Source organism: Tupaia chinensis, unplaced genomic scaffold, assembly GCF_000334495.1.
Source record: "Tupaia chinensis unplaced genomic scaffold, TupChi_1.0 Scaffold000235_1, whole genome shotgun sequence".
Classification (NCBI taxonomy): Eukaryota; Metazoa; Chordata; class Mammalia; order Scandentia; family Tupaiidae; genus Tupaia; species Tupaia belangeri.
The window spans coordinates 6,119,493-6,127,363 of record NW_006159713.1 but is presented as its reverse complement, the minus strand read 5'-3'; positions in this window follow the sequence as shown (position 1 = coordinate 6,127,363).

Genomic DNA, 7,871 nt, shown 5'->3' with positions numbered 1-7,871 from the left:
CAGAGGGCAGAGCATAAAAGTAGAAGAAAACAGTAGGCACTAAAGCCAAGTCTGCTTAAAACCAGCATGAAGACCAAGATATCCAGACCCAAGGAAGTAAGGAAAAGAATGGTGAGGTAGGAGCAACAGGCTGAGGGCAGGTGACATAAAACCTTGCAATGTTTTGCAAGGTATAAGGTATAAGGTATAAGGATTCTATTACAGGTCAAATAGATAAGGTATAAGGATTCTATTACAGGTCAAATAGAATCCATGGACGAGTTTTTAAACAGAGGAGTGATCTGAGTTCCTTTAAAAATATCATCCAGGCAGATGTGTAAGGTCCAGGTTAAAGAGGTCTAGAAAGAAAGTGTAGAGTTCAGAGGAGAAGTTGCAGTAGGAGACCAGGTGAGAGATGAGAGTTTGGAGGGGTCAGTGGTAACGCAGACATATTTCAGAGGCAGAGTTAACAGAACTTACATATGAACTGATTAAATGCAAAGAAGATGAGAAAAGTAGAGAAAGCACACATCACTGGTGGTTTTTGGCTTGAGCACTTGGATGAGTGGCAGTAACTAGTATTGGGGGTAAGAAAAGTGGGCCTTGGGGAAGAAGTATGGTAGAGGGTTAGAAATAGTTATTTTTCCCAAATGTAAATGCCTGTAAGATACCTGTGTGGATGGTTGATTATCAAAATATACAAATCTGGAATTTTAGGAAGATATTTGCATCAATTGGAAGTTACTACTTTAGAGTTGAGAGTTATTTAAAGTCATGGAATTGGATAAGGTCACCCAGGCAAGAGGGAGAATTTTTCCAAAAGAGCAGTCCACTGACTGACTCCTTTCCAAGAGGTGCTCTGTGCTTCTTTTCACTCATACCCAGCAGTTGTTTGACAGTGCTTGAAAATAACAAAGGAAATGCGACAGCTCTGGGCGTCCTGGACGCAGACAGTATGTTTGGAGTGGGTGCCTCTTCCCTGAAATCAAAGGCCTTTAGAGGTGAGACGTGAAGACGCACACTTCCTGTGATGTGCTGCACAGTGAACCCGGTCCCTCACTCAAGTCCTTCAGAAAGAAAAAGAAAATAAATAAATCTGCTTCCACAAAACTGTTGAGTTTTACTTACTGTGAACATAAGGAGGAAGAAAGAGGCCGCAGCACTCAGAGGCTCTCTTCTCTCCGAGCCTGGAACTAGGCTGCCCCCTTGTGTCCATTAATGTTTACGACCCAATCAGCAACCCGAAATTGATTTTTCAAAGTTGCAGCATATACAGCTACTTTTATTTCCTCCTCTTTTTCCTAAATAAGTACCATTTTCTAGAAATCAATCCCATGGTTCCCATTACAGAAATATAGAAAAGTGAGAAAATTAAAAAGCTCTAGATTACTTTAATCACCAAAGCAACCTCAAAAAGTAGGCTTTGTAAAAACCCATCTTTCTCTATTACACAAGGTTTAATCCTCAAGCGATATCGATAGCTTGGCAGATTCAATACCTGTTGTTCCTTTAAGATGCCGTAGGGAGCATGATTTTGATGTGACATATGGGGCTGATTGGCTAGAGTTTCTATATGGGGTCCCCTAAAAGCAGGACCTGAGACGAGAAGTTGAGGGCAGATATCAGAAACAGGAATGTGGAAAGGTAGAAGTAAAATAAGGAACAAGGAAAAACCAGGGATGGGTTATTGAGCTCCTTACTTCTGGGTCAATTGGAGCTCAATCCCGCTAGAGAACTTCTGGGAATCCATGAAGAAATCATCTTGGAATGGTACAGCTGAAGGGGAGAAGCCTGCTGCATTTTTCAACGAATTTTGCTCTCTTACACATCTGATCTGAGCTTGTAAGCAGTTGACTATCCTTCCACAACTTTAATCCTGAGGCAGCAAACCAAAAGAGACAAGTGGCACACATGCTTGGGTGGGATGGGTTGGGACAGGAACAGGAACCCTCCACCTCAGTCACACTGAAAAAGATGGGTGGATGGGATGCAGCCAGCACATGACAATCATCTACGTCTTCCAGGAAGAGTCCCATCCTGGATAATTTAGGGAAGCCTGGCTGTATAGAGGACAGGGGCCACATATGCCATTTGCTAGCTTCGTGAGCTTTAGCAGACTTCTTTTCCCTTTGAACCTTAATTTCTTCATCCATAAAGTAATTATAATGGTAGCTATAATTAAGTGCTCTTCTAAATAATAAATGTACTAATATATGTGAGGTGCCTAGTGCAAGGAGAAAAACACATTAAGTTGTTATAGTATTGTTAATAAAATAATAATTATAAGGGTAATATCTCATTTGCTTCACTGGTCTCCAGTTCGGGTTCACATTTATTGACTCCATTTTTGTCTTGCTTTTACTTAGTAGTTTCCATTGATTCAGACACATGGTAGTTGCCTTGGCTAACTTCCTTGTTTTTTCTTTCTTCGTACTTTCTAACAAATATTTATTGAGCTCAAACTGTGCTTCAGGCATTGTGCTTACCTTACGCTATAATTTTGCTTTGTTTCTCAGAATGTGTTTTAGCATTCTTCTCTGAAGTACTGAAAAGTCATAGTTTGTTTAAATACTACCCCTCACTAATCTCTATCCTGCACTGCACTAAAACTTTGAAGTCTCGTCATGCTGCACTGAAAATGCGACAGACCAGAACTTACATCCAAACATCCAAATGAGCACTGTTCTTTTTTCTTTTCTTTTCTTTTCTCTTTTCCTTTCTTTTCTTTTTCTTTCTTTTTTTTTTTTTTGTTTTTGTTTTTGTTTTTGTTTTTTAAACAGGGTCTTTTGCAGTCTCCATCCTCCTAGCTGGGATTACAAGCAAGTGCCATCATGCTTGGCTCTTTTTTAGACAAGATGTTGCCCAAGACAGCCTTGAGTTTACACTACCCCTACTTCAGCCGCTGGGATTACAAGCACATACCACCACATTAGGCCTTTAGACTGGACCAGGAACAGAACCTAAGTCTGCCATGTAGTTCCAGCCTGTGGAGTGCAACATCTTATCCATGCATACCACTGTGGCTGTGTCCACTATATCTCTTAAAGAAGTCACCTTGCCAAGTTTCACAGTCTACCTTTCTGTACTTCCACCTGCCCACCCTGTACATGCATTTAAGGACCAATACACAGTTGGCATATTATTTTCAATGTATTTGAAGACAAAAAAAATCACTTGGGTTTTATTTATAGATACATGCAACAACACAAACAGAAGAGTTACATAATGCTAAAGATCATCTTATTCTTTTACCACCCCTACCTCCTACCTAACCTAGTAACCTTCACTTACTAAGTATTTAATAAGGATTAGCTACTCTATTCATCCATTTATCAAATATTTTAAGCACCTACTATAAGATAATTGATGTTTTAAGTACTGAGAAGGACACAAAGGTGATTAAAATATGATTTATGATCTCAACATCACTATGGTCTAACAGAGAAGATAAGATTAAATGCCTCTAACTATAAGGATATGTGTAATGTGTCTGTCTAGAAGAGAGTAGAATCCTTTAGGGAAGAAATTAATTCATGTTTGTATTTCCATGGCACATAGACTGCTAATAAATGTTGGTAGAAGAAGAAAAAATTAAAGTAGAAAACTTGGTTGTTTCAGAAAGAATATGATATGCTATGAAAAAATCCTAGAACAGTGTTGTTATGGTGTGAATGTTTGCACCCTCCAAAAATCCTTAAAATTTAGTTGCCAGGGCAGCTGTGGCATAGTGGTTAAGGCGTCTGTATCCCACATGGTTAACTCTGAAGGTCAAGTCCTGGACCTGGCAATTTGAGAAACATGCTGGGTGCATATGTGTGTGTGCCAAAATCCCAAAAGAAGAGAGAAAGAGATGGAGAATAGATTGCAGCATGACTGTACTCCATGGGAGATTCATTCATTCTCTCTCTCTCTCTCTCTTCCTCTCTCTCTCTCTCTCTCTCTCTCTCTTCTCTCTCCTTCTCTCTCTCTCTCTCTCTCCATCCCTCTCTCTCTCTCTTTCTCTCTCTCTCTCCCTCTCTCTCTCTCTGGTGACCTCAGGTGTCTTCTGGAAAAATAAAAAAGAAATTTTTTAATTAAAAATTGAGGGGCCAGCAAGTGGCGTACTGGCTAAGGTGCTGGACTCCCACATGGCCAACTACAGTTAGAGCCCCGGACCCAGTGGCTTGAAAATCATGCCAGGCACAAGTAATACCCAAAATCCCAAGAGGAGAATGGAGAAGGGATTACAGCACGGCCATTCTCCGGGGGTCAGGGAGAATTTCTCACTTTCCCTCTCTCTGACTTTGTCTCTCTGTCTCACTCTGGTGAGTGCATGCACCCTATGGCAAAAACCTAAAAAAATAAAAATAAAAATAAATTTGGTTGCCATTGTAACAATGTTGAGTGGTGGGACCTTTAAGGGGTGACTGAGTAATGAGGGCTCTGCATACAAAGGTGGGATGATAGCTATTATTATAAAAGGGTGAATTTGGACCTCTTTGGTCTTTTGGACCCCTTTGGTCTCTTGGCTTTCCCACTCTTTTGCCATATGAAGAACAACAGTCCTTTCCTCCAGTGGATACAGCATTCAAGGCCACATGTCAAGAGCAGGTTGGTCCTTCACCAGACACCAAGTCTGCCAGAACCCTGACCTTGTCATTCCCAGCTTTTAGAACTGAGAGAAATAAATATCTGTTCTGTATAAATTACCCAGTCTATGATATTGTTATAGCAGCACAAAAACAGACTAAGACAAGTTTTGTGGATGAAGCTCAAATGAAGGTAGGTAGGGTTTCAGCAGACAAAATGTGAACAAATACATCCCTAATAGTAGCCACGGCACAAGCAAAGGCAGAGTCAGGAAGTATTTAGGGCCATCCTAAGTTATAGTATACAAGGTGCTGAGAATTTATCAGGGAGCAACAGAAAAGGCTAGAAAAAAATGTTTTAAACCAATTAAATAACTGAGGATCTATTTATCAAGTACAATTATCGGAGCACTGTGGGCACACTATTTATCAGAAAAAAAGCTGTATTTTGCTTTAACATGATGAAGACATAGTCCATAATAGTGATTTATATCATTTAGGCCACAAGCTCATGGAGAAAGTTATCTAAATATTATATATAGCATGTGAATCTTTATTTCTATAAGATATTGTCTACAGATTGAATAAATATCACTTTCCACACATTCTTAATATCTATATATGAGGGCTTTTTTTTTTTAATTACCAGAAGGCACATGTGCTCACCAGCAAGAGACAGAAGGAGAGGGAGAAAGTACCTTCAAGTGGAGCATGGTCACACCACAATCCCTTCTGCATTTCTCCATCCTAATGGGATTTAGGGCATGCACACACACATGCCCAGCATGTTTCTCAAGACACTAGGGCTGGGATTCAAATCACATAAACCCTTGTAGGATCTAGCTCCCTTAATCACAAGGTTATTAGACTGGTCTTATTGCTCCTTTTTTTTTTTTTTTTTTTTTTTTTACTTTTCTAGTCAATCTTGGCCATAGCTATAGTGTTTGAAAGAATTAGAAAGGAGACAAGGCAGAGAGGAAAAAAAATGAATGCTGAATTGAGTAGAAAAGGAATTGAAATGGACCTGAAAAATAAGTAGATTCATATAATCCATGGAATAGATCATTTGAGGCACTCTACTAAGACACTGGAATTACACCAGAGGTAGCTAAACATGGCTGTTAAAATTTATTTCCCTGTTTTAGTAACAGTGCAGCTTGAAATTCTGAAAAATATTCATCCCCAAAGAATTCTTTGGAGGAGCTGGAAAATCACCTGCTTCCAGCTGGTGCCTTGCTCTGATAATGATTTGTATACATGTTAACAAAAGGTTCAGCACTCCTATTAATTACCTAAAAAATGATTAATCTCCTTTCCACTAGGGAATTAGGGAATCAAGAAGTAGATTGCCCAGTATTTCTCTGTATCACACATATCAGAAATGTATTCTTCTTTGTATACTCACTATACAAATTTTGTATACTCATATCCAATTTTCTTTCTACCCCCATTCCATACACCAATCTGGCCCACTGGGAAGAAATTAAAACCATCTCAAATCTTAGAGGTAAAAATGGTGAGACATAAACTAAACCAGGGCACATGGTAGAAAACCATACCCTTCACTTCACCATCTAAAGGTCCCATTCTCCCTACATTCCCCCCCACATTTCCCCCCTGCAAATGCATTTCACCTCAATTGGTCATAGAGTCCTCAGAGTATTCACAACATTTTTTTAATGACACTACTAGGCCCACCTATCTATACTAGCTATGGTTGGAGTGTTAACTTTAATAGCGTCTAGCCTTGCAATTATCTTATTATTTATGAGCTCTACTCTAAATTGTAATTTGGGTTTTCCCCATCTTCATTGCTCTGTACAAATACTCACATTTGCTTTTGGATACAACATTGTCCTTGGGGTAATCTACCATATTCCAATTGCCAATGTGAAGGGCTTTCTGGAAAGGTTATTCCAAATTATATAATGTTGAATGTTATTTAAACTAAGTAGGATATTTAAGAACATAATTTTTTTCCAAAAATTCTTTATGAGAATCATTATATTCAGGATTTATAACAATCCAGCATTTGTAACAACTTAGATGGAGAAAAATTAAGTCCCAGGTGAAAGGACAAAAAATAAACAAACAAGGACTAGGTTAAAAATCAAAACTGTTTAGGGACCAGCAGTTAGCGTAATGGCTATGTCGCTGGACTCCCATGTAGCCCACCACGGTTCGAGTCCCGGACATGGTGGCTTAGACTCACGCTGGGTGCGTGTGCATGCATGCCCAAGATCCTGAGAGGAGAAAGGAGGAGAAGGGATTGTGGTGTGGCCATGCCCCCTGGGGGGGGTTGGTATTTCTCGCTTTCTGTCTCTCTGTCTCTGTCTTTCTGGTAAGTGTGCACACCCTATAGCAAAAACCTCTCCAAAAAAAAATAATAATAATTAAAAACTGTTTTGAGGGACCAGCAGATTACATAATGGTTACATCACTGGACTCCCACGTAATCAGCCATGGTTTGAGTCCCAGACCCGGATGCTTAAAACATGCCAGGTACATGTGCATGTGTGCTCAAAATCCCAAGAGGAGAATGGAGGAAAAAGGATCACAACATGGCCATCCCTCCCAGAGGTGATTTCTCACTTCCTATCTCTCTATCTCTTTCTGTTTCCCTGGCAAGTACATGTGCTATAGAAAAATCTCCTTAAAAATATTTTTTTGAAAAGTGATAGAGAAATACATAAATACAAAAGTTTTTTTCTTAAAGATCAATTAAAATTGCCAAACTACCTTCCAGACTGATCAGGAAAAATATTATCAATATCAGAGTGAGAGAACTGAAAACACAACAAATTCTACAGATATTAAAAAGAAAATTAAGCCAGCCCCATAGCCTGATGGTTAGAAGAGATGGAGCCTTCATGGCTGACTACAGTTTAAAACCTGGCCCAGTGGCCACATTGGGAGTTGCTTTCTCCCTTTCCCTCTTTCTCTGTCTCTCTTTGGAGATCACATGCATTCTCTGGCAAAATTTTTCTTAAGTTATAAGTAAAATTGGGGCCAGCAGGTGGTGTGTGCTTAAGGCACTGGACTCCCACATCCAACCATTGTTCAAGTCCCAGACCTGGAACCTTGCTTTCTCACTTCCCCTCATCCTCTCTGTCTCTCTCTTGTGATTGTACATGCCCTATAGCAAATGTAAAAATAATAATAATAATTAATAAATAAAATTAACTTTTTTTAGTGAACAAAATTGACAATAAATCAAAAGAGTAACACATCATAACAACTGAAATTTATCTCTTAAACACTGAGCTGATTCAACATTTGAAAACCAATGTAACCTACTGTAGTAGTAGACTAAAGAAAAATCTT